Genomic DNA, 26,374 nt, shown 5'->3' with positions numbered 1-26,374 from the left:
TCCTGGCTCTGGATTGTTCATTTCACCCACCTTGGAACTGGAATTGCCTGCAAATGAGCAAATCCAGGCAAGCTGGTCCAGTCTGTGCTCAGTCTTCACACCGGCCAGCCTGTGTGCTCCTTATAAATGCCATGCCGCTGCCCCCTGCCAGCAATATTCAAGGACACCTCGATGGTCCTCCTGCTCTTGCACTTTTATAGCCACCCTGCGACGGGGGACAATTTGTACCCCAAATCTTGGGATGGGAAGTATCCAGATACTCCAAATCATCTCATCCTTTTCCAATCGTTTGTTCTTAACAGTGGAATTGGAGGATGCTATGTACAGTGACGTCTCTGTTTAAGTAAAATAATAATAATTGTCTCCAAAGATGACTTCACGGGAACCCGGCTATATGTCTGCTTGCGTTTTGTTGCACGGTGCTGTCGTTTCTCCTGCCCGCTCTGCACCTGTCAGGAACGTGCTGCCAGAGGCACGGTGAGGCTGGGGCTGGCCTCCAAGAAAGCCCTGTCACTATCTCCTGTGATTTTTATGTTTGTTTGTTTGTTTTTTGTTAATCCTCACCCGAGGATATTTTTCCATTGATTTTTAGAGAGAGAGTAGAAGGGAGGGGAGAGACAGAGAGAGAGAGATTGATGTGAGAGACACTCATCGATTGGCTACCTTCTGAACTCGCCCCAACCTGGGGCTGGGGATTGTGCCTGCAACCAAGGTGCATGCCCTCGACCGGGAATCAAACCCGTGACCCTTTGGTTTGTGGGCCGGTGCTCTAACCACTGAGCAACTGGCTAGGGCACACACTCCTGTTTTGACTCTGGGCACAGAGAGACGGTGGTAGAGCAGGAGAGAGACAGAGGAGGAAAAGAGACGTGTTGAAATACTACATAGGGACTGGTGTAAAAAAGGAAAAGTCCCTGAGTCTGTGAGGCGGTGACATAACAAATTATAACAAGGAATCATTTGCACAGAAATGGGCTCCCAGGTCTGACGGACAGCAAGGATTTAGAAAGATGGATTCCTCCTGGATTCAGCAAGAAGCTGAGGCTCGGATGCCAGTGGCGCTTGGGGTTTGGCAGTCAGAAACTTTCTCAACGTGCTGACTCTGCAGAAACTCGGGCCTCAGGAGCCGGCGCCTCTGGAGACTATAATTTCTTTTAACCCGTGTGTATTTGAGGGAAAACTTAATCTCCCTGCCTCTGACTCATTTACACTTAACTCATCAAAAAGTTGTTTTGCTTTGTGCTATTTGATGGCCAGTAAGTTAGAGTCTAATTTAGAAATAGCCTGTGGTCCTGGAAAAGGACCTAAAGCCAGACATGAGACTGCGACCAGCTCCTGCTTTGATTGCAAACTGTGGGAGGTTATTGCGTTGAGTCACCCTGCAGGGAAAGGGGTCTCTACATGTTAACCCCCCAGATCCCGTGCTCCCACCACCCAATGCAGACACACTCACACACACACTCACACTCTCACACACTCACGTACTCAAATAAGAAGCTGAGCCTGATAAAAGATCCATACAACAGGCTGCCTGGAAGGCCCTGTACCCTAACATGAAACTGGGTCATGATACACCTGCCAACAGCAATGGTTAAAATGCACCCTCCTTGACCATTAACATACAGCACAGGCTCCGGATACAGATTGGCTTGGGCTCAAGTTCTGCCTCTGCCCTTTCTTATTATATTGCCTTAGGCAGGTTATTTCATTGTTCTGAGCTTCAGGATTTTCATTTGTAAAATGTGGGCGATGATCACAGTGCCTGGTTCACAATGGTGAGGCGTAGGTGCAGTGATCCACAGGCAGTGCTCAGCACAGTCTCTGCACAAGGTAAATGTACTCGGGCCCACTTACAATCTGAACTGGAATCCTCTTGCCAGGCGTAGAACCCATCAGACATCTGTCCGCCCACCTCAGGTCCTCTCGGCTCCCTGACTTCCGCCCCAGCTGTCACTGCAGCTGGAGCAGCTACTCAGGTAGAGCACACAATGGCACCTCCTCCAGGGCCTCTCTGTTGCCTTCAGTTGGGTTCTCCCAGAAATAGATGCTGAGATAAGAATTTAAAGATGATCCTAGAACAGGGGTGGGCAAACTTTTTGACTCGAGGGCTACAATGGGTTCTTAAACTGGACCGGAGGGCCGGAACAAAAGCATGGATGGAGTGTTTGTGTGAACTAATATAAATTCAAAGTAAACATCATTACATAAAAGGGTACGGTCCTTTTTTTTTTTTTAGTTTTATTCATTTCAAACGGGCCAGATCCAGCCAGTGGGCCGTAGTTTGCCCACGGCTGTCCTAGAAGCACTGATAAGGGAGTGGGGGAGTGAGGTGGGGAGGAGAGGGAAGCCAAGGCAGGGTGTGTTTAAGAGAGGGTGTTGCCATGGAGAGCAGGGTTCCAGGCCACCAGAAGCCTCTGGGAGAATGCACAGCGCAGGCTTCATAGTTGGCTCACCCAATGGAGTGACGCTGCAGTGTTTAGCCACCAACTCTCCAATCCTGGTACATGGGACAGGCATGCGCCTGCCTCTAGCCTCACCAGAGAGCTGCAGGTGGTGCTCACCTGGAGAGCCAATGTGTGTGAGGAAATAAGGGTGCCAAGGGGCACCCGCACAGTGCCGACCAAGCGGCTACCCCTGTGCCTAGGAGCCCTGGGACTTCTTGGGACCCCACTCAGGGCCCGTGCCTGTAGTCAGGAAGCAGGGGGCATGGGAGCCCATGAATGAAACTTTCAGGGGCTGGTAGGGAAGATGGGAGCCGGTAGATAAATTCTCCCTCACTTCTCTCCTCAGGATCAACTCTCCCAGACCCAGTTCATACAACTTCTTGGAAAATGCTCTCCTGAGATGAAGCGATCCTTCTCACTCAGAGGAGGCCAGCTCTACAGCTGGTCCTCACTCACCTCCCCCGTCCCTCACTGCCCTCCTCCCTCACTCTTGCTCCCAGGAATGAAGTTGTTCCAGGAAGCCTGCCTTCCGGGGAAGCTAGGCTAGGACAACAGGATTAACTTTTAATAGATGTGAGAGAAACATCGATTGGTTGCCTCCGATACATGCAACCTAGGTATGTACCCTGCCGGGAATGGAACCCACAACCCTTTTGGTGTACAGGATCACATTCCAACTAACTGGGCCACCTGGCTAGGGCAGAATTAATTTCTTACTAGTTCCCATCTCCAGCACTGAACCAGCCACACGGAGTTGGTGTTATTTAGAGTGCTGAGAGGCACAAAGTGAAAGAACAAGTCCCAGCTGATGGATTTAACAGGTAAGTTATCCTGGAGAAAAGACTAGATCCCAGTACTTGGGTGTCCCTTGGAAGGGAAATAGAATTTCCTGGAAAAAAATTGGTCCATCAGTGCAAATGAGAGAAAGTAGAATTCATGGAGGAATGGGGGTTGCATTTAGTGGGTTCCTGGAATGGAGCCAGTAGCAAGTACCTCTGCAGCCTAGCCTTTTGATTGTGTCTATGTCCACAATCCCCACACCTCACCGGCCACTAATCCATGAAAAACAAGGATTGCATGATGGACAATGGTCCTTAACAAAAGTATAATAAAGAAGCAGATACTATAGTTAATTTCAAGTGCTTGAAGACTAATTTCAGTTTTTGATATTTTAAACATAATTAGAAAGAGAAATCCAGTCCCTTCTTCTATCTGGTGAAAGAAACAGCTGTCAGGACACTAACTGCCCTGCATCTGTGGCACGGGGGCATGGCTCCTGCCACCCAGCCCACCACTCCTGGCTGCTCCCTCCAGGCTGGGCTTCCCTGCTGCTTGCATACCAGGAAATGCTCTCTGCAAAATGAATAATGCATTGCTCTGTTTCTCTGAGGACCCTTGTCATCCTTTTACTTGCCAAAGTGCAAATGGATATCCCATGAGGACTGCAGCCTCTATGCCCACCACGGACGAGCAGAGGTGATTTCAGAACCTGCCCACAATTCACCGCAGGGAGACACCTGAAACCTGCAGAAGAGGAAACTGGCTTTTCTTGAGCACCTATGCACCCAGTCTGACTAGGGCGTCTCCACAGGGTAACTCAGGAGTGGGCAAAGTTCCTCTCTAAGGCTCCAATAGCAAGTAGGCTTTGTGGTCCATACAATCCTCTGTGGCAACTACTCTACTCGTCCCTGTGGCACCAAAGTAATCATAAATAACAAATACACACAAGGGCACAGCTTTTATCCCAAACTTTTTTTTTAACCAAAACAGGGCCTGGCCTGCAGGCGTAGTTTGCTGAACCCTGGGTTAGTTTACTTCACCTTCACAAGCACTATCCTCCTTGCAGAGTTTCTCTTCAAATGCAATTGCTCTTGAGAGAAATTACTCAGCAAATCCCAACATCTTAGTATGATTTAATTTATCACCTACTCATCTGGAGGTAAAAAGTGGGAGAGGAGAAACAGAACAAATGTTCGAGTATCGGGAGATGGAAAAAGGAAGTCGGGGGAGAAGAAGAAAAGATGAGGTGACAAATCGTAAGATGAAGGGTGGGGTGGGGTAATCAGGATAGGGAAGGAGAGGAGGTAAGGGCTTTAAGGACAAGTTGTTACAGGGTCACGTCATCCCCACTTGATGGGACAACCACAGGCAGTATCTCACCATGGTTAAAAGTGCTGTCTGGAAGTCCACTACTCTGACACAACAGGCTCTGCTTCTAATAGTTATTGGGATCTTGGCTGAGTTCTTAATGCTGTACAACAGTTTTTTCATCTGTCAAGTGGGGGTGCAAGAGATTGAAGTGAGGATTAAATTAGATAATTCATGGAAAGGGCTTGACAGAGTGCCTGGTGTGATGTCAACATTCAATAAAGTCCAGCTGTTATCATCATTGCTCCCAAGGAAGTAAAGGCTATGAGAATGAAAATGCCAACAAGTTCACAGATGCTCTTAGTGTAAATTCCTTAGCTCCCCGCCCCTCATGACACTCATCAGTGACTCAACTGGATTGTCTGAACTAAAAATAATTGTAAACAGTGACACACTCTCAGACGTAAGAGCTGCTGTGAGCTGGGGATCTATCCATCCTTGCCCCTGAGAAGTCTTAAACGTGTTCTGTCTTAGCAGCTGATCACTAATAGTACAGGGACTGCTTCTATGGTGCAACCTAAATGCTGAGGCTTGTTTTTCTGGTCATTATTTCAAGCAAGCTTTCTAGAGGGCCTACTAAAGCGTGAGTAGAAATAAAATAAAAAAGAGTAAAAAATAGATAAAATAATGTTTTAATTCTATTTGCATGAAGCCTGGTGAGACCCTTGAACCCAAGGGTTCAACAAGAGCATTTGAGATGAGGAATCAAGTTTCTAAGTGAAAATGCAGCCACCACCAGAAAAATAAAACAACCAAAAAATTAATAAATAAATAAAATGAGAATTTGAAATTGAATGATTGCTCAGCTGGAAATGCTCATTTATGGTGGACCCCTGCTGGCCTCATCATTCCTTCGCAATCTTAGGGGATCCAGGCATGGTCTGCCTTCTCTGGGAAGCTGGGACTCATAGCTCCAGGCTCTACTGGTTTCTGGCTCCTCTCACTGCCCACAGGACAAATAGTAGGGCTCTTCATCTGGGGTGCACAGAATAACCTAGGGAGCTTTTAAAAAACACTATTGCCTGGCTCTAGCTGGTTTGGCTTAGTGGATAGAGCATCGGCCTGTGGATCAAAGGGTTCCAGGTTCAATTCCAGTCAAGGACACATACATTGGTTGCAGGCTCCTTCCTGACCTGGGCCCTGGTCAGGGCTCATGCAGGAGACAACCAATCGATGTGTTTCTCTCACATCGATGTTTCTCTCTGTCTTTCCCTCTCTCTTCCACTCTCCCTAGAAAAATCAATGGAAAAATATCCTCGGGTGAGGATTGACAAAAAATAAAATTAAAACACACACACACACACACACACACACACACACACACACACAAACACTACTGCCCTGTATACATGGCTCAGTGGTTGAGTTTCCACCTAGGAACCAGGCAATCATAGTTCCATTCCCAGTCAAGGCACATGCCCAGGTTGGGGGCTCATCCCCAGTAGGGGGCAGGCTGGAGGCAGCCAATCAATGATTCTCTCTCATCATTGATGTTTCTATCTCCCTCTCCCTTTCTCTCTGAAATCAATAAAAATACATTTTAAACAAAAAATAAAACACTACTGCCCAAGCCCTCCTCCAAGAAATCTGATTTAGTTAGGTAGAATCGGACATCAGACTAGCTTTAAACTTTTTACTGAAATAAAATGTTACATACAGAAAGTGCAAATAAGTGTTCACCTCGATAAATGTTCACACTGGAACGTGCCTTTGTAAGCAGCATACAGATAAAGGCACAGAACATTACCAGCTCCCCAGGGCCCCCTTATGTGCCCTTCCAGACACCATTCCTCCCAGTGCGAACACCTCCCCAACTTCTAATGGCAGAGGGCAAATTTTGTCTGTTTTTGCATTTGACACAAATGGAATCATACAGTAGGACTTTTCTATATTTAAATAAGCTTTTAAATTTTAGAACAGGTTAGATTTATAGAAAAAAGTGTGAGTAGTACAAAGATCGTGCATACCCTGCACCAAGTTGCCTCTGTTGTTAACGTCTTACGTTACGATGGTCCATTTAAGTATGACACTTTTTTATCTGGTATATTTCCCTCAGCATTATACTAAAGAGATTTATCAACATTGCTGCATGTAGCTGTCATCTCTCCTGCTCATTGCTAAATGCTGCCACTCCATTATGAGTCATCCATAGGTATTAGCCACACTACTGCTGATGTGCATTTGGGTAATTTCCAGTGTGGAGCTTCTGTAAGTAGTGCTGCGGTGAAACATTCTAGTAGCATCTGTATTTTTTAAAAGCTCTCTAGGGATTCTAATGTATAGCCAGAACTGATATGATCTGGACCGATCGATTCATCCTCCCTGGGTTGTGGTCCTGTTCTTTCTTAAACCCCAGTCTTTCCTCCTCCGTGGCAGGGGCGGGGTGGGGGTAGTTGGAGCGGGACATGTTGTTCTCCTGCTCCTCAGAGTGCACAGTGCAGAGTGGGAGACAAAAGAGGTCTTCAATAAATGCCTCTTTATTGATTAATCAATTGATTATGCTTTCATATTTCACAACACCCTTGGTTCCGGGTTTGGCACGATGCCTGAGCAGCAGCAGTAGCACTCCTGCTGATGGATCTAGCTGTGAGCACCCCCATTACTTCATCTGGCCTGATGTAGGTCTGCTCACAAGCTGGATTCTGAACATGCCTCTTTGGGACACACTTAAAGGAGTAAATCTTGAGCACAAATTTAATATAAGCCAGGATGCCCAATGAGCCAGGTCATCCGGGTGGTGATATAGTAGTCATTTGTCATTCTTTCTTTGGATATTGTTTCTCAACTTTCCTCATGTTCCTAAAAGGCACTTATATTTTTCTCATTACTTTTTTTGCAGCAGTTTTTCATATGTAAGAAAAGGAATCCCTACTTTCCTATCATACATGTTGCACTTGTTTCAGTGTGTAGCTTGCCATTGACTTTTGGTCCTGGTGTACCCTGTAAACCCCACCTCTAAGCCTTCCTTTCCCTTCCCTGGCCCTCCCCAGTACCCACACAGAGTTCTGCAATGTGCCTGGCATCGTGAACATGCAACCCCTTCCTAGTGGGACATCAGATCTGATTTCCACTGGAAAATAAGGCCATGTCACTACTGAGTTTAGGTTCCTAGGGCTACTGGAACAAATTACCATAGACTAAGTGCCTTAAAATGCCAGAAATTTACTGTCTCGCAGTTCGGGAGGCCCGAATTTCAAAATCAAGGTGTTGACAGGATTGATTCCTCCTGGAGGTCCCATGCGAGACACCATTCCATGCCTCTCTCTGGCCTTTGGATGTTGCCAGCAATCCATAGCATTTCTTGGCTTGTAGGCAATATCACTTTGATCTCTGCCTGCATCTTCACATCATCCTTCATATCATCTTCATCCCTGTGTGTCTAGGTCTCTGTGATGGTTAATGTTATGTGTCATTTTGTCTGGGCCATGTTGCCCAGATATTGGAACAAATTTATTCTGAATGGTTCTGTTAGGGTGTTTTGGAGTATGAGAACATTTAGATCAGTGGGTTTTGAATAAAGCAGATTACCCTCCCAAGTGAGGTTTGGCCTCATTCAATCAGTTGAAGGTCTAAATACAACAAAAAATTGACCTCTCCCCCCAAATGATTGACCTTCCCCAGCAAGAAAGAATTCTGACAGTAGGTGTGACAGTAGGTGGTCTTGAACTATAACATCAGCTCTTCCCTGCCTGGTCGGCAACTTGATGGCCCACTCTGCAGATTTTATATTTGCCTGTCTCCCTAATCCAAGTTCTTAAAGGAGAGAGAGAGAGAGAGAGAGAGACAGAGAAAGAGACAGAGAAAGAGACAGAGAGAGAGATTGTGATGCAAATACATTGAAATTAAGTTAAGGAATTTAACCTTGTATGATCCTGGAGTTGGCATGCACTGTTCTCAGGGCAATAGGTCTATGAAGAGCATACACAGTCTTAAAGGAAACTCATTTGTGTTTTAGTGAAAAGGCAAAACATGCACACACTACGAAGTGCAAAAAGAATTAATCATATATACTGAAAAGTATAGGTCCCTTCAGCCCCATCCCCTCACCATAGCAACTACTGCTTTCCTTTTCTTCCGTTACATGGTATCTTGATGCAGATAATTTCATATGAGAATATTTTGACCTGACTGAAAAACAAAGACTTAAACTTTCCCCTTTAAAGAAGTTATCAAATCATACTCATGCACAGCACACCATTGCACTCCTCACCTTCTCCCTTTAACCAGGTTCTCTTAGAAATGTTCCCTCTCTCTGGTATTGGAAATAGAGTCTAGAATTGGCTGTGAACCTGTAAATGACAAGTGAACATAGGTTATAGGTTCAATATCAGTCCTACTACAGGAAGCTGAAGAATTATACAAATACGTGTCTGAGAAGCAAAGGCACATTTAGGGATTCAAACTCATGTTTCCTGATTGGAGAATCAATATTACAGTCCTGTAACTCAAGACACACAGCCAGCAATCTTCAATAGGTGAGTTTATTGGCTTATTTATTTTTCAGAATCTAAACCAACAAAATACAACATGCTGCAAATGTGTTTCATTTGCTGTTGTCAGTCAACTCCAGGCAAGTTATTAAACGTGTTACTCTTTTATAGGCTATCAATACTTTTTCCATCAAAAAGCTATTTTAATTCATTATTGATGCTTTTTTAAAATGCCAGTTTAGCCACTGCCCTATTGACGGCAGAAGACAGAGAAAACATCTGAGGAAATGAGAGACATGAATTCTGTGAGTACAACCGTTGTTTTTGTTTTAATGCGGTTCATTAAATTATCTCTGCTAATGCAAGTAAACTCAGCAATATCTCCATTACCTACTAGAGTACTGGGAGCACTAGCAGAAATTCCCTGTACACTCCCTGCTCTGCTCTCTGAAAGCGGTTAATGCAGCTTAAGCCCCAGCCAGTGTGGCTCAGTTAGTTGGAACATAATTCTGTACACCAAAAAGTCATGGGTTTGATTTCTGGGCAGGGCACATATCTAGGTTGCAGGTTTGATCCCTGTTTGGGGTGCATATGAGAGGCAACCATTCAATGTCTCTTTCTCTCTCTCTCTCTCTCTCTCTCTCTCTCTCTCTCTCTCTCCTCTCTCTTTCTCTCGCTCCCTCTTCCTCTCTGTCTCTAAAATCAATGAAAACATATCCTTAGTTGAGGATTAAAAAAATAAAAAAGGAAATTAGGCTTTGGGACTCTACAACCAGACTTTAATGCTTATTAGCTGGTAACCTTGACAGTTGTCTTAACGTTTCTGCCTAAGTTTCCTCATCTGTAAAATAAGGAGAACAGTTGTATCTCCTTCATAGGGTAGTGATTCAGAGTAAATAGGATAATGTATGCCAAGGGTTTTGTGGCAAGGGAGTGCTCAGTAATTATCAGATACTATACTTATATTGTAATACAACAACCAGGCTTGGTGCCATTATATGTGGAGCCTTTTCTATCCAGGTGCTTCTCCTCTTCACCATTGCCTCACTGAAGATCTCAGCCGCGTGTGGAGAGCACCTTGTAGTGATAATCACGTTCTCCACATTTCACTCCCTTGGGCCTAAGAGTGGAACCAGAGCAGAGAAGAAGTGGGGGCGGGGTGGGGGAAGAGTCAGTGTCTCCAGGCTGTTCACTATAAATTGCTGGATACCTCACATGGGGAAAGCCAAGGGGTAAGGGAGGTCCTAACCCTCCCCTGGCCCAGTCATGCCCCATCTCTGGAGAATGCTGAACTTACACTATTGGCTCAGTTAGATCTTCTGTTAAAAGGAATGAAAAGGGAAAATGAAATGGAATGAATTCAAACTCCCCTAAAAAGAAACGGAACATGACTTTACCTTGTTCCAATCTACCTCCAACTGAGGCTTAAGATACAAAAAAAATATGGTGGATTGGATTGCCTGTGGGTTATCTTAAGAACCAAATCCACAGGCTTTAGCTGCAATGCCTCCTCAAAAACAGACATATAAATTACCTTTTCCTTCACCTCCCCAAATCCTATGCCTCATCCATGACTATTCTACAAGAATTCCATCCAGAAATAAACTCTCCCTTCTTTAAATGCCCATAATGCCTTGTAACTTAATTCTCACCCTTATTAATTCCTGCCTTATTTTAAGGTTATTTTGCATTAAAGGTGTTGGAAACTATGTTCTAACTTTTCCACTGAGCTCTCAGAAACCTGAGGTCAGGGCTCCTGGCTTTATTTCTCATCCACGGGGAGTAAGTAACCCATGTTCATTTCCATGTGTGTTGTCCTCCTTGCCCCAGCCTGTGCTGACAGTCCCATCCAATGCATAGCAACATCTATTAGAGATCCAGACTTACAGTGACTTAAATCATAGCCTCAGGAACCATGACATAAACCAAGGAATAATCAATGGCATAGTTTTTAATAGTGCAACTAAAAATGGATTACCTGCTCCAAGGCACAGAGAAACAATTATAGCTGGAGCTGATATAGAGGGGAGGGATGATGTTTAATAATGTGATATAGGAGATCTCATGAAGCTACAAAAAACGGGTTATCTATTGTTAGCGCCAAACTGGAAGTGGCTTTTCCCGCACAAGAGTTACAAACTCCATTAATAATCACAGCCCCTAAAACTTCAGCTTCTGGATCACAAATGACTAATTCTTACAAAGGGAATGCAACAGTTGAACCAACCTCTTTTTATGGGCACAACAATCAGAAGTCTATACAGACCACAGGCAGCACGTTAGGGAAAACTGAAGGGGAACAAGGCCGTCTAAGAAGTGTATCTGATGGACTCGGAGCCAGTGACATTGGAGCCAGAAACAACATTTTCTTTGTATCAACCACACATACCCCAAGCTCGTGCCATTCCGGGCTGGAGCTATATGGTCCCTCAGACTTTATTCCAGCCTCCAGTATTTGAAAACAGGGGCAGGTCCTCATTTTTCTAACGGCTTCTCTGACATCTTCAAAGTTTATGTCCACGTGATCCCTTGACATCTGACGACTCCGAAGCAGAGAACCTGTGCCCATCCTGCCCAGGTGCTCCCCTGCCCTTCGCCCTCAAAGTCTCGCCCCTTGCAGAGCACTGGGAACAGGGTGCGTCCCAACTGCTCTCCAGACTGGCGGGTCTCCAGACCCCTCTTAATATCCATACCCGGGAGTCCCCTGTTCTCACCTTGTCGTGAAGGTGCTCGCTCTGCACCACCCTTGTCCTGCACCCAACTCAGTCTCTCTGATGAGCTCAAGATTGTATAACACACGGGAGCAGCCTTTGTTCTCAAGCAGTTCCTCTTCTCTTACCTGCAAGTTTCCAGGCTAAAGAAATACAAACAACTAGGTTTACCATCTGAAATACAGAGGAAAAATGGAAAATCTACACAATATCTCAGTCCTTTATTCGGCATAAGCAAAAACTCTGCAATAAAGGCATAAGCAGGATGCAGATCTTTTCACATAAGAACAACATGAGACCTGCAGAAAAGAAATCAGTTTGGACCAGAATTAGTGTAATCAAAGGTTATATCTAAGATCCTTGGTGAGGAAGGAAAAGAGAAAAGGGCAGAATCTGCTGCATACCTTTCATTTGCGTCTTGAAGTCTGTGCATAGGAACAGCGAATGGACCCCTGGCCGGCGTGCCTCAGTGTTTGAGCGCCGACCTATGAAACAGAAGGTCACAGTTTGATTCCCAGTCAGGGCACACGCCTGGGTTGCAAGTTTGACCCCCCAGTAAGGAGTATGCAGGAGACAGATGATCAATAATTCTCATCGTGGATGTTTCTCTCTCCCTCTCCTTTCCTCTCTGAAATCAAAATATATATTTTTTAAAAATAACAGTGGATGGTGTTTCAATTCATTCTTTTTCCTTCATCATCTTCATAAAACCCAAGGTACAGAATTCTTTCTAAATGTGCTTGAAATAGACACTAGATTTGGGTGATGCACATTTGAATACCAGAATCAAAATAAGTGGGCAAAAGAACAAATGGGCAACTCCCCCTAAGAGGACTGGCTTAACCTCACATTATTTCCAGCTCTATATGCTGAATATGGAAATCATGATTTCTGAAAGGGAATCCAGGTGTCTGGGTAAGACTTTTGCTCAGCATAGATGATTTTAAAAATAGCAGATGCTTTTATCCAAATATTACACCACTCAGTTACTGAGGAAATGGAAATTCTGGAACTTAGCCAGCCATGCTTAATCTAAAGATCTGTGTTTTCCATAAAGAAGTAGAGAGAAGCCTAGCTTATCTTTCCCATCACAGACATGGCCTACACAGGCAGAGTTTTTTCAACCATAATATATGCTCCCAAACTTTTTCATTTTCTTTTCCCCCAGTTGTTGGCCAGTCTTAAATGGAACAACAGAAGAGTCTTAAATGGGTGTGGTGGACAAGCAACCAGACAGTCTGCACACATGGGGGGAAATAATGTATAACTTTATATTGCCCAAGTAATCAGGTAATACATGTTAATTGTTAAACAAAACAAAAAACCTAAAAATTATATAGATAAACCAATAGCATAAATTAAGAATTGGCTCTTCTACCATTCAGTCATAACCATTATTAACATCTTGGTATATATTTTTCTAAATTTTTTCATACACATACATAGACTATATATCTAAATATTACAAGACTAGTGGCCTGGTGCATGGATTCACACACATTGAAAGGAAATTAATTAGAAGAAATATTTTAATATCATTATTTGCCCTTTATCTATAATAGAAGTATCAACCAAATTCATGATGGACAATGACAGATCAAAATACATGCATGCGATTGGTGCCAGCAAGAGCTTTATATGTATCATGCATGTGTGAGTCAACGTTTATTTTTAAATTGCCAGTGTGCATCATATGCACTGGCTGGTCAGTCGGTCGGATGGTCAGATGGACAGACAGTGAGGCACTTAGCCTTTTATATATTACAACTTTAGGGTTATTTTTTTGTAACCTATTTTTTTTCATTTAGAACTATATTTCCATATAAACAAGTAATTTTATTTAATCATCTTAACATCTACAAAGTACTCCATTATATCATAATTATTTTATTAGAAAGTGTAAGTTACCTACTTTTTTGACATTATAAACAACACTACAATGAATAAATATATTGTAAATGCATTCCTGGCCATTCCCTTAGGACAGATTCTTTAAAACTGAATTTAGAGGTCAACGCTGCTCAGGTTTCACAGGTTGTTTGATGTACATTGCCAAATTGCCCTTCAGGAGGACTGTTCCAATTTATCCTCCCACCTGTGTGGTGTGGGCGCATGGCCACAGCATTAATCTTAATGCTGTGTGGTGAACTTGCTGACAGACTCAACTTGGCTGTAAGAATCTGATATCTTTACAACTCAGTGTCCGCCACTGAAACACAAGCACATTTCAGAAACAAATGTTTACGTTGATAAATAATATAGATGTATTGAATCAAAACAGAAATCCTCAAGAGGTTTTTTTTCCTTTGACAGTAACTCTTAAATCATATTCTTATTTTAAATTTCTAGTTTAATTCAGTCGCCATCTGAGTCTTGGTTCTTTATCGACTAGATTTCTATAAGGGCCTTTTTGTTCCAAAAACCTATGGTTCCATTCCACGGAGGGAAAGAAAAAGGCCTGGCCCCCTGGCTGGGAGCAGAAGCCCTTGGTCAAGCCAGGCTTCTGCCAGTCATCCCTCCCCCAGTTCCTGCAGGGGCATCTCAGGTCCCCTTGCTGTTTTCTGAGTAAGCCAGGTCAAGCGTGAAGTCTGTGTCTTTGGACAAGCCATCCCCTCTATACTACCCTTCATTCCTCCCTCCCCTGGCAAATTCTACTCATCCATCAAGGTCCACCTGCAACAGCACCTTCTCTGTAAAGCCTTTTTGGATTCCCCGATAGTGTCACTCTTTGTTTTTCCCACATCACCCTGCTATGCCTCCTTTAAACCACTTATCACACTAAATGCAATGATCTTGTTCATGTCTCTCCTCTCTCTCTCATGAGACCATGTGCTCTCTGTATCTCCTGCATTAAGAATTGTGATGTGCTGATTAAAGGTACTTAATAAGTTCTTGATAAATGAGCAAATGAATGAACAGGTTATAATTCTTCTGAGACCATCTGTGACATCAATGTATTCAAATCTACATCCACTTGAAGACTGTTATTTTGCACATCTTAGGGGCCAGGGTTTCTTCTGGAACTTATCCCAGATCCAGGCTACTCTCAATAGAATGGTTTTCCCTCCTTCTTATGAACAAGCACCTAGTACTAATCCCTGGACTGGGAGAGAAGGTGATTGGACCCAGTCTATACACACAGTGTCATGGGACCACCAGAGACTGACATACACACTGGGGATACCAAGGGGGAGATGGAAAGGTTACAGGAGTTCTACCTGGACAAATGTAGGCTGGTGAGTGTAAATGGTACAGAGTCGCATTCCCTTCCAGCAGTGACTACAGCATGACTGAAAATAAATGATAGGAGCTCAGAGGGGGGAAATGTGTTTCCGCTGCTACCAATTTTATCATGTAGGACTCAGGCTAAGAACACAGCGTGGGTTACCCTCAAGCAGTTTGAACATTCTGCAGGTTCCCAGTCAAGCAGCACGTTAGAAATGCCAACACTGTGCATCGCAGTTCCCCAAAACACTCCCCTCCCACTATTTTCACACAGCAAAACGGATTCCCAGCCATGAAATTGTAGCCTAGCCACACTGCAGTGGCCATAGCAAGATGGCCACACTGAGCCTCAACAAGCAGCAAGCCCTGACTTGGGAAGTTGTAATTCCAGGAGTTGAGATCCTACCTTCAAAATTGCCCTCTGGGCCTGCAGTGGAATTAGCCTGGAACCTGGAGGCAGTGAAGTTAATGGTGAAAAGTGAAGGTTCCAGAGTTTGATACGCCTGGACTTGAATTCCAGCTCTATCACTTTCCATCTGTGTGACCTTGGCAAGTTACTTAGCCTTTTTGGGCTCTTGTTTCCTCTTTTGTAAAATGACACACTCTCTGTATACCAGTCTCCTCTCCAGTGGCATGTCCTCAGAGAGGTCCTTCCAGATCACCCTGTCTGAAATGGCATTTCCTGTCACTCTCTATCCCCTTGTCTAACTGTACACTCCTCCTAGCATTCATTACTATGTTCATTGTCCTCCATTAGAAGGGAAGCACCAAGAAAGCAAGGTCTTTGTCTCCCTCACTTTAGAGAAGTTGCCAGCACATATTAAGAACTCACTAAATATTTCCAGATTGCATCCATGGGAATAGAGGTTGTACTTATCATCAAATTGCTATGAGGATTAAATAAGGCATAAAAATGTTTAGCATATTGCTTAACAAATTAGAAGCACACAATGTATGATCGCTAGTAGTTCTAATAATACTAACAATAAACATTCCATCCCCAGTGTCATTTTTTAAAAATCCAGTAGTGATCAGATGACTTTATGTAGTCTTGTTTTATGTTCTTTAAGGAGTAACCCAGCTTCTCCCAAGAAAGGACTGGCGGTAGCTTACAAAAATATGTAAAACTAGCTGTGCCAATATACCTTATGCCATTCTGGAAGATCTTTACAGTTGTTGATAAAACTCTAATGCTGTTTATTTACTCATTCCTATATTTCACTGCAAACACCATTAACAATCTCATTCTTCTCTATACAACACATACTGAGACTAGTGATCAAACTGTAGAGAAAGAAGCCTCCAGTTGTCCCTAAGCAACCTACACACAGTGGTCGGGTCTCACTCTGCCGGCGCACGTGCCTTTGCTGAGGGGTGCCCATGTATTGTTCTTTGTCCCGCAGGCTTGCATTTCTATCTGCGGAAAAGGACACTTGTAAAACACAGTAGGTGTCTCAGCTAATGTTATGAATTCAACTTTCCCACAGTGACAGTATGCTGGAAGCTAATTCCAGCAGAGCATAATAAAATGCAAGAAGTCCTCAAAAGGTTGATGGGCTTCTGTATTCAGCAGGGCTGAATCATATTACCTGCTGCTGAAACAGCTGAGGGCATTTCCCCAAACCTGAAAATCTACGTTATTACCTGCTGCTGGCCAACAGCTGAACAGCCAAAAGCAGTTCCCCCAACCTGACAATGCCTACTGTATACCAAACCTTACCTTTCAGATATATATATATATATATATATATATATATATATATATATATATATAGATATAGATATAGATATATAGATATAGATATATAGATATATATAATCTGTTTTGCTTTAGGGCAATTTGTGTTAATAAAAAGCTAGCGCTCCAGAGATTCAGAAAACTTGGTTACTGAATCTAGGTCTCCTCTGGCTCCCCAAAATGCCTTCCAAATTTATATATCATGTCTAGTCTCTTTACTAATTTACTTGCAGCCCCTTTTCCAGATTCCTGAACCCTTCTAGATGCTGAGAAACACTCCGGCAACAGTATTTAATGTACTTATTATATTTAATGACTCTCCAATATGTTGTATTGCAAAACTCACATTGTAACACTTCCTCTTTATCCCCCTTTCATTTTCTTTACAGTCTGTAGATTTTTGTGTCCCGTATGCCTATGTGCTTAGTCCTGCAGTGTTTCACTTATCTTTCTGTTTCATTCATTCTTCCCATGCAGCAGTTGTTCTGTCCATATTTGTCATCGGACCTCTGCTTAGTATTGCATGTGCCCTTCTTACAAGGCTCCAAGACTCCTTGGTCATGATTCAGTTCTCTTTACATTTTTTATATCATTTGATTAAGCAAATATATGATCAAAAATTCATGAGTTTCCTTAATTAAATTAACAGTCTCAGATAGGAGCTTTTTACTTCATTGAGAAGTGTTCAGAAATGCATTCACTTTTTGTAAGCAATTTTGTGCCTGCTATTAAATCCAAAATAGATGACATTTTTAAAACTATATGCTGTAGACATTCTAAGCATAACTCAAAAAGATTAGGCCCATAAATCCTCAGAAACATGTATTATTTATAAATGGCCATAACCTGATGAATCTTTACTATCATCGTTTATAAAATAACGGGTTTGCTTTCCCCCATGATCACCAGAAACTTACACCAATTGAAGTGGTTAAAAGAAAATTTCATGTAGCTAAAACTTGGGAAACACACTTTAGCATTAAATACTCAAGAAAGATTCTAGAATAGAAGAAAAAAAACCATGAGAAGAAGTCACCATGATGAGGAAATCAGAAAACGATAATCAGATAAAGCAAAGGGTAAAATCATTCCTAAGAAATACATACCACATTTTTATGCATAATTGCTAAAGCTGAGCCTGAGCCATAAATCTGGTTAAAATGGGCAAAGCAAAGAGGAAACCATGCTTGCTGTTGAGACTCACAAAGCATCGTTCACTTAGGAGAGTCACAGGTTATCCTAGCAATGAAATCCTAGGAAAATTCCCCTTGTGGGTCCTAATGAAGAGAATGCTGTGTGAGGGCGGGAATGACTTCTTCAGCATACTCCTGCATTAAAATACTGTGGAGAATTAAACAGGAGTGCTTCTTAGCATCCATGGCAGCAGTAAATTTCATTACCCTCGAAGCAGCTCACAAAAAGTGGTCCAAGAGGAGTCAAAACAATGGTGTCCAGGGTGCAGCTCTCGATTCAAAAGAAACTTTGAAATTTTTAAAAAGAATGAACTTATTTGTGCATTCAGTAAATATATCTTGAGTATTTTATAGATCAGGTACTATACTGGGAATTAGGAAAGAAGCCATGACAGGACAAATGTAGTACTTGTTCAAAAGATAGACTAACAACTATAAAACATTGAGATGTATGCAAAATGAGATGACATCTAAACTCTGGATTTTCAGCTCCTTGAGTTCCTCCTCTCCAGTTGCTTTTCTCTCTACTTTATTACAGCTGATGTACCAGTAGTCTCATTATTACACACTACCTTGGCATTATTACAATCAGCATCAACTCCAAATCTGTTTCTCTGACCCTCCTCTATATTCAGTTCACTGACATAATTCTTTAACCTATTGATACCTCCAAACCATCAACCTTATTCTCATTATCCACCAGTAAGTTTCCTCTTTTCTTTTCCTTCTTACTCATTTATATCACGTCTATAATTACAATCATCTCTTTGAAAATTTCTTCTCCTCCTTTACACCTCTTTCTTCTGTCACTCTTGCCTGGAATCAAACCAAGCCCAGCTGAGTCCAATTTATCCACACTGCATTTAAAACATAGTTACTGGTCACATATGGAATCTAATTAACAAAATAAACCGGTGGACAGAGTGGATCCAGAGACAAGGAAGCATGGAACAGCGTGCAAAATCTCTGAGGGAAGGCAGGGGAGGGTGGTAATCAACCAAAGACCTTGTATGCATACATGCATAATCCATGGACGCAGACAGTAGGGTGGTGAGGGCCTGGGGCAAGGGCAGGAGTGGGTTGGAGGGGGGAAGGGGGGAGGGGGGACACATGTAATACTTTCAACAATAAAGATTTTTTTTAAATAGTTACTGGAGAAAAAACATACACCCAAAATATAGCTGACCAGTTTCACTTTAAATTCATGATCAAAAGCTCAAACTGGACAAAACACTTGACTCTCCTCTTATGTTTCCCTAGTAAGCTTTTCCAGTCTCAATGATTATTTTATACCTTTTTACAGTCTTGTTCCTCAAACCTTATTCAAATGTGAATTAAACATGGTATTTTAAATGATTTTTTGCTTAAAAATACATATACATCATTGCCAGAGGGAAGGGGGGACTGGAGGGCCTGGGGGACTGGGTGAAAAAGGTGAAGGGATTGAGAAGTACAGAATGGTAGTTACAGAATAGTCACGGGGATGTAAAGTACAGCATAGGGAATATAGTCAATAATATTGTAATAACTATGTATGGTGCCAGGTGGGTACTGGAAATATCTAGGGGAACATTTTATAACAAATGTAAATGATTGTCTAAGCACTATGCTATACACTTGAAACTAATACAAAATAATATTGAATGTAAACTGTAATTGGAAAATAAAATTAAAAAGAAAAATGCTGTTCAAGAAAAAAAAACACATAGAAACCATCAGATACGAATGCATATATCTTCTTTACCACAAAATCTATTAATCTTCTTTTTTCCATCTCTATCTTCTCCATTTCCCTAGTTTCAGTGGAGGAAACAGAGCTCCTCCAACAAAGGCCCGCCTGTCCTCTGGGCTCTGGGACTGATCCTCATCCTCAGCACCTCCTCAAGGATTCCCTCTCTTTGCTGCATTTTCAGTCTCTTGCTTGTTATTGGATCATTCCCATCAATGCGCAAACATGCTATAGAATTTCCCATGGTATAAACAAACAAAAACACAAATCCCACATCTAATATTCTCCTTCAACGGCTAATTCAATTTCTCTTTCACACACAGGAAAAAAACAACAACAACAACCCACCTCTGCTCTTGCCTTCTCACGGGGAACTAGAATTGTACTTGTGTCCTAAGGACTCCAATGAAACACCTCTGTTAAGGTCACCCATGATCCCTGTGCTGGCAAATATAATGGGTTGTTTTGTGTTTTATATTAACCTGTTATCACTTCCTCCTTGGAAACAACCCATCTTCTACCCTGGCAATACCACATTCCTCCGGTTTTCTTCCTACCTCAGTGACCCTCTTTGTGAAATTCATTTGCTGACACCTCTTCTTCCACCAGGCTGCACCTCTGAGCTGTGTACTTGTATATCCAACGGCCGCTTCACACACAGGTGTTAAATGGACAGTGGGCTGTAGGGTGGCAAAGAGATGATACCCTTGTCAGGAGGCTACCATCACCTGGTTGTCTGGGCAACAGGTGATGGTAGCACTGGATATGGAGAAGAATATGTTGACGCAAGAGATGTTTAGGAGAAAGAGCTCCTGGACTCAGTGATTGACAGATGTGGTAGGAGAAGGGAGAAGTGGGTGTCAAGGATGACAACCAGGGTGGTGTCATTCACTAAGACCAGAAACTTGGAAGGAAAATGGGCTGCATACAATACATTCTTTTAAAAACTTTCCAGAAACCTGGTTTCTCCCAACTGAGCCTTTAAGAAGAATTAGGCAGCAAGCAGAGGGTTTGAGGTTTATTCCCCAACAAAAAAATCTGATATGCAAGTATTGCTCCTCAAGAACTGCACACTCCAACCATCTTTGACTTCCAACAATGCAGGGACCATGATTGTATTTGATTGTATTTTATTCAGCACTCCACCCCCAGTACTGGCATTGCACCTGGCATACAATAGGGCAGGGGTCCTCAAACTACGGCCCGCGGGCCACATGCAAATACAAATATTGTATTTGTTCCCGTTTTGTTTTTTTACTTCAAAATAAGATATGTGCAGTGTGCATAGGAATTTTTTCATAGTTTTTTTTTTTAAACTATAGTCCGGCCCTCCAACGGTCTGAGGGACAGTGAACTGGCCCCCTGTTTAAAAAGTTTGAGGACCCCTGCAATAGGTGCTCAGTGAATAGTTATTGAGTAATTCAAAAAGAAAGGCAGTTAGCAACTCCTTATGAACAGTGAGAGGCTGAACCAGATGGATGCCTGTTTCCTGTATAAAATGCAAATATTAGTAGAAACTTTCTCTTAGAGTTGTTGCTAAGAATTAAATACAATAATGTGTCAAGGTTTAGAACATGAGATGGCTCATAGTAGATGCTCAAAAAAGCTTTTTAAAAAATTCATATTCTGCACTAGCTGGTTTGGCTCAGTAGATAGAGCTTCAGCCTGCAGACTGAAGGGTCCCAGGTTCGATTCCAGCCAAGGGCACATGCCTGGGTTGCGGGCTAGATCCCCATAGGGGGCATGCAGGAGGCAGCCAATCAATGATTCTCTCTCATCATTGATGTTTCTATCTCTCCCTCTCCCTTTCTCTCTGAAATCAGTAAAAATATTTTTTTAAAAATTCATATTCTTTTTTTTAGGGAACATTTATCTACTTTACCATGTAAAAGGGCCAAACAAATTTTGCAATTTGTTTTTTAAAGAAAACCATGGGTCTTTACGAATTTTGAGATTGGCCACAACATCTGAGCCTGGTTCAGTATCCCAGGCACATAAAGACCTTTACTCCACAAAGTACAGTCAGCTGAGAGACTCGATCCACATGGCAGCTCAGTACCTGTTCCTCATCGTGACCCCTCCTAAAAGGAAGCCAAGGATGCTAAGGGGCTGCTGAAAGAATGCTAAATGCTGCAGCTAAATTCCTTTAAAAGAGAATTCAAGACCACTGGTCCCTTGGGTTCTCCAGTGGCCACACCTCTCAGTGACAGGAGTCCCCACATAGGACAAATTGATGGCTTCTCCGTCACAGTCAAAAGGTAAGCACAGAAGGCACAGAAAAGAGGCTCCTTTGAAAGAGAACCTGTCGTTCCCTATGTATCTAGGAGGAAGTCCGAAAATCTCTGGATTAGAAGGGCACTCCAGCGCCAGGAAATAAGCTCCTGAGAAAAGAAGGGCAGAAAAGACGGGCTGAAATTAAAATATTCTAACTAGATTAAAGCCACTCCTGCCATCGTGGCTGCTGCTTCATCCCATCTACACAGGCTCCCGACTCACCTGGAGCAGCGTTTGCTGAGGAAGAGACCAAGTCGCGGCCAGCCCAGTTGTTCAATGGACAACAACCTGGCAGGAAGAACAGCACTCTTCCATCAAAAGAGCAACAGCTACAGAGGTTGTCTAGTGCTCTAGAGTTTAGAAAGCTCTGCATCGTAGCTATAATGTGGACAATGTTTTATAAATACTTTCCAGCTCTTTCTTTTTTTATTTCCTCTTGCCTTGTGGCTATCTACCATGGAATCAATGGCATTCATTGCTTCAAAAAAAAAAGAGGATAAACACAGCCTAGAACAAAGGAGCCATTTCTCAAGTTTGAGTTTTAAATTCAATTTGTGTTTTGTTTTTCCTATCCATGACAACAAAAGTTTCAAAGCCAAGATTTGTTTTAGAGGAAAAATGTGTTTTCTAAAATCTAAAACTCGCTGTTTACATATCAGGAGTAGGCTGGAGTTCTGAGCATGGGATTCTACCAGTGACTAGGCAGGCTAGAGCCTCTCACAGGTGGGGCACTTGGAAGCTGTTACGAACATGGAATTTGGGGCATATAATGTTTACTGGGGCTCAGCACTTGTGAGAGGGAAGAAAGGAAGCAGACTTGGGAAGTGCAAGAACTTGAACTTCAAGGCAGGTCCAACGAACCTAGGCCAGCGGGGAGCTCCAAAAAGCACTGCCCATCAGAGCTGTGTGTCAGGCTGAAATGGCTGGACTTCTACATCCCCATCCCCGTCTTGCTTAGACGGCTGGGGATGGTGTGATAGCAGGTGAGGCATCTCTCTACAGCTCAGGCAGTCTCTGGAGGCCACCTGCTGACAACACCCCACCCCCGAGTTGGGACAACAAGCCCTCCCTCGAGGAGAACCTGGGAGGTACACCTGCATGTCTGGCATAGTGACCTATCAATTTGGGAGGGGGACTGAAAAAAGAGGGAGAGAAGGGCAAAAGGTGAGATATGTGTGTCCTTGGGTTCCAGATGATGGTAATACACTTCTAGTTCTTTGGAAATATCTAGCTAAAAACAGATCAGGTTGAGTAGCACAGTCTGTCCCAACAACAGTCATGGACTGGAACATGAGCTTACTCGTATTGCAATGGTCGCTTTCTGGTCAACTTCCCTACTTTTCCAGCTTCCCCTCCCCCCTTCCCCCTCCCCCCACCACACACACAACAGAGTTATGACAACCTCCCTCTGCTTAGCGAGGAAGGACTTCAAAATACATAAAGTAATGTGAACAGCCTGTCCCAGCACAGAGAGCATTACAAAGCACTTACTGGCTTTCCCTCTTCAGGACCACGTTCTCTGACATTCCCTCCTAAATGCTCTAGGGCACTTGAGTTCCAAACCTTGGGGAGAAATTCTAGGGCCAGCAAATTCTGAAGAATCCCTGATGAATGCCTTTGTCCCTATTATTCAGAGTAAAGGAGGCATCAATCTCTCCACGTAGATTTGGCAGCCTTCACAGAGCAGACTAAGGAAAAATGATGATGCTAACTCAGACCCTGAGGGGGTTTATTATATTAAAGTAAAGACAATAAATCTCCACACTCCAGCATGTTTGAGTCAGGGCCCCTCCACTTCTTGTCTCACTCACCAGTCCCTCAGAGCATCTCCATGAAATAGAGCCGGAGGAGAAAATGACAAAGCCAGACTGAGGCGGGCCTTTTTCCAGGTCACTCAGTACAAGACCAAGTACTGGAACACTCACGCAGGGCTTTTATTTAAATTCTTACAACAAAGACTGAGCGAAGCTAGCATAAATGAAGTGGGAGCAACAATATTAAAAAGCATTCTAAAATTAAATTTCATTTTTTTAAAAATATAGCTAATAAAAATCCCTTATTTTCCCTCCCTCTAGCTGATGGCCTGTCCAATGCATTCAATTTCATTGACAGCTAAGCCTCTGCCAAGTTCTAGTAATATAAACTGTGATCCCATGGAGTTACAATGCAGAGGGGGAAGGGATGAATGTCTATGTTCTAGGTCTGTAATCACACAGCCTAAATAGCATGTGCGGTGTCCCCCATGTATTGAGTTCCAGACAACAGCATGGCGATTGCCAGAGAGAAGGGGAGGTAGAGGAAGGTAGAAAAGGGTAAAGGGGGGATAAATGGTGATGGAAGGAGACTTGACTTGGGGTGGTAAACACACAATACAATATACAGAATAATATATTGTAGAATTGTATACCTGACACTGATATAATTTTATTAACCAATGTCACCACAGTAGTTTTATTAACCAATGTCACCACAGTAGATTCAATAAATAAATAAATAAATTGAAGGAGTGGAGATTTAACTCAGGTTTAGCTAATTCTAGAATTATTTGCACTCTAAAATGTCTTTATTTTAAATAACATTTGATCTGCAAACCTTGAACTCCCCTTTAGTATTCAGGGAATTGGAATAAGCCCTCTCATGAAAAGGGGGGTGGGGGAATGAGAGCATCATGAAGGTCTTCTTGGAGTTGAAAATATTTTAAATAATTTTCACTGAGTTGGGCCCACACAGCAGTGAATGAGACCAATATGAACTGGTTAAAAATGGAAAGTTTTCAGTCATACTCTGAGCCCTTGCTTGACCCCGATTTTTGCTGGTGAACTCACTAAGGATGAGGCAAGGGAAAGCTGGCAGATACGTTTTAAATGCGTGAACCATTGAATGGAATGCTGACCAGCTGGCAGACATGGCTGGGGCTCAAGCTAGCAACTCCTGTGATGGTTGGACAAAATATGAAGGAGCTGTGTAGACTGAGCTGAAACCCCTGAGTCATACGGATTCCCAGGCTACTCTCCTGTGCGAGCAGCTGAGGGAGGGCCATTCGTGGGACAGCGGCAATTGAGACACTGAGCTCCCTACAGCAGTGATGGCGAACCTATGACACGCGTGTCAGAGGTGACGCGCGAACTCATTTTTTTGGTTGATTTTTTTGTTAAATGGCATTTAAATATATAAAATAAATATCAAAAATATATGTCTTTGTTTTACTATGGTTGCAAATATCAAAAAATTTCTATATGTGACACGGCACCAGAGTTAAGTTAGGGTTTTTCAAAATGCTGACACGCCGAGCTCAAAAGGTTCGCCCTCACTGCCCTACAGCAATGCATTCACATGCAACACACCCTTTACCCCAGCTTTCCCAGGTTGTTCTTAACGTGGTGACAATCAATCCCTCACCCTATTAAGTGTTCCCTCATGGGTCTCAACTCTGCATATTTAATTTGCAAAGGGCAGTGACAAAATATGTGCACTTTTCTGAATATATATTATATAGTTTTTATATATTATATATGGAGTCACAGCATGGAACACCTGAGCTATCTGCTTCCTTTTCCTTCCTCTGTCTTCACAGTAACAGTGACAGCCTATGAAAACTTCCATTTCAGTGCTGGAGTGCAGAAAATACAAGGCTGAAAGTGGCCAGCATTCCTAGCCTTCATTCCGTGAAGGAGAGTCAAAGATCTTTTCAAATGACAGATTCCACAGGGCTCTTAAGAGATTCTCCCATGTTCATTGCAACAAGAAATTGGAAATTCCAACTGTGTTTGAAGCATCAGCAGGTGGAGCTGCAGAGCTAATTGAGCCACTCAGAAAGGGGACACTAATGCTTAGACAATGGAGCAGATGGCTTTTGATGGGAGCAAAGGGCCAAGCAACAAACACCCTGTGTGTTCCTATGCGGATGTAGTCAAGGAAAAGTCATTGTGGAACTTCTTATTTATTCATTCAACAATACTTATTCGATTCCCATCATGTGCCCAGCCGGCCCTGGGTTGAACACTGGAAGTGCAGTAGGAAGTTACACATGGTTTTGCCCTCACAGAACTTCCATCTTGACGTGGTGGCACTGCTTAGCAGATACACATAGAACTTTGTCTACATCCTGGCTCTGCTACTTAGTTGAAAACTATACAACTTTGGATTTTAGGCAATTGGCTCAATCTATCATTGTTAAGCACGGATGGCAATATTCATCTAGTAGTTCTCAACCTTCCTAGAGTCACCTGGGAAACTTTTTAAATATCCGTGCCAGAGCCTCCCCCATAGATTTTGATTCAGCTGGTCTGGGTAAGTGCCAAACCACCAGTAAGTTTAAAAGCCATCAGGTTCTTCTATTGAGCAGCCAGTGAGACCTACTCCTCTATCCTTAGGGATGATGGGATCATTGTACTTAATGATGCACATGAGGACCCTCCATTCAGTAAACACACAACTGCTAGCTTTGCTGCCCAGGCATCGCAGGTGCTGTCTAACTCAGAG

General features: G+C 42.9%; 1 long non-coding RNA gene across 1 annotated transcript; it reads right to left on the bottom strand.

Annotated features, from left to right (window-relative positions):
* Positions 1-11,847: 11,847 nt before the first annotated feature.
* Positions 11,848-22,142, bottom strand: LOC111825374. Its single transcript, XR_002828539.1, has 3 exons — positions 22,115-22,142; positions 12,138-12,218; positions 11,848-11,876 (listed from the first exon to the last, which is right to left on the bottom strand). It is a non-coding gene; the product is annotated as an uncharacterized LOC111825374 (long non-coding RNA).
* Positions 22,143-26,374: the final 4,232 nt, after the last annotated feature.

Source organism: Myotis lucifugus, unplaced genomic scaffold (assembly GCF_000147115.1).
Source record: "Myotis lucifugus unplaced genomic scaffold, Myoluc2.0 scaffold_23, whole genome shotgun sequence".
Taxonomy (NCBI): Eukaryota; Metazoa; Chordata; class Mammalia; order Chiroptera; family Vespertilionidae; genus Myotis; species Myotis lucifugus.
Note: the sequence above shows the minus strand (reverse complement) of the source record. Positions and strands in the feature narration are given on the sequence as shown.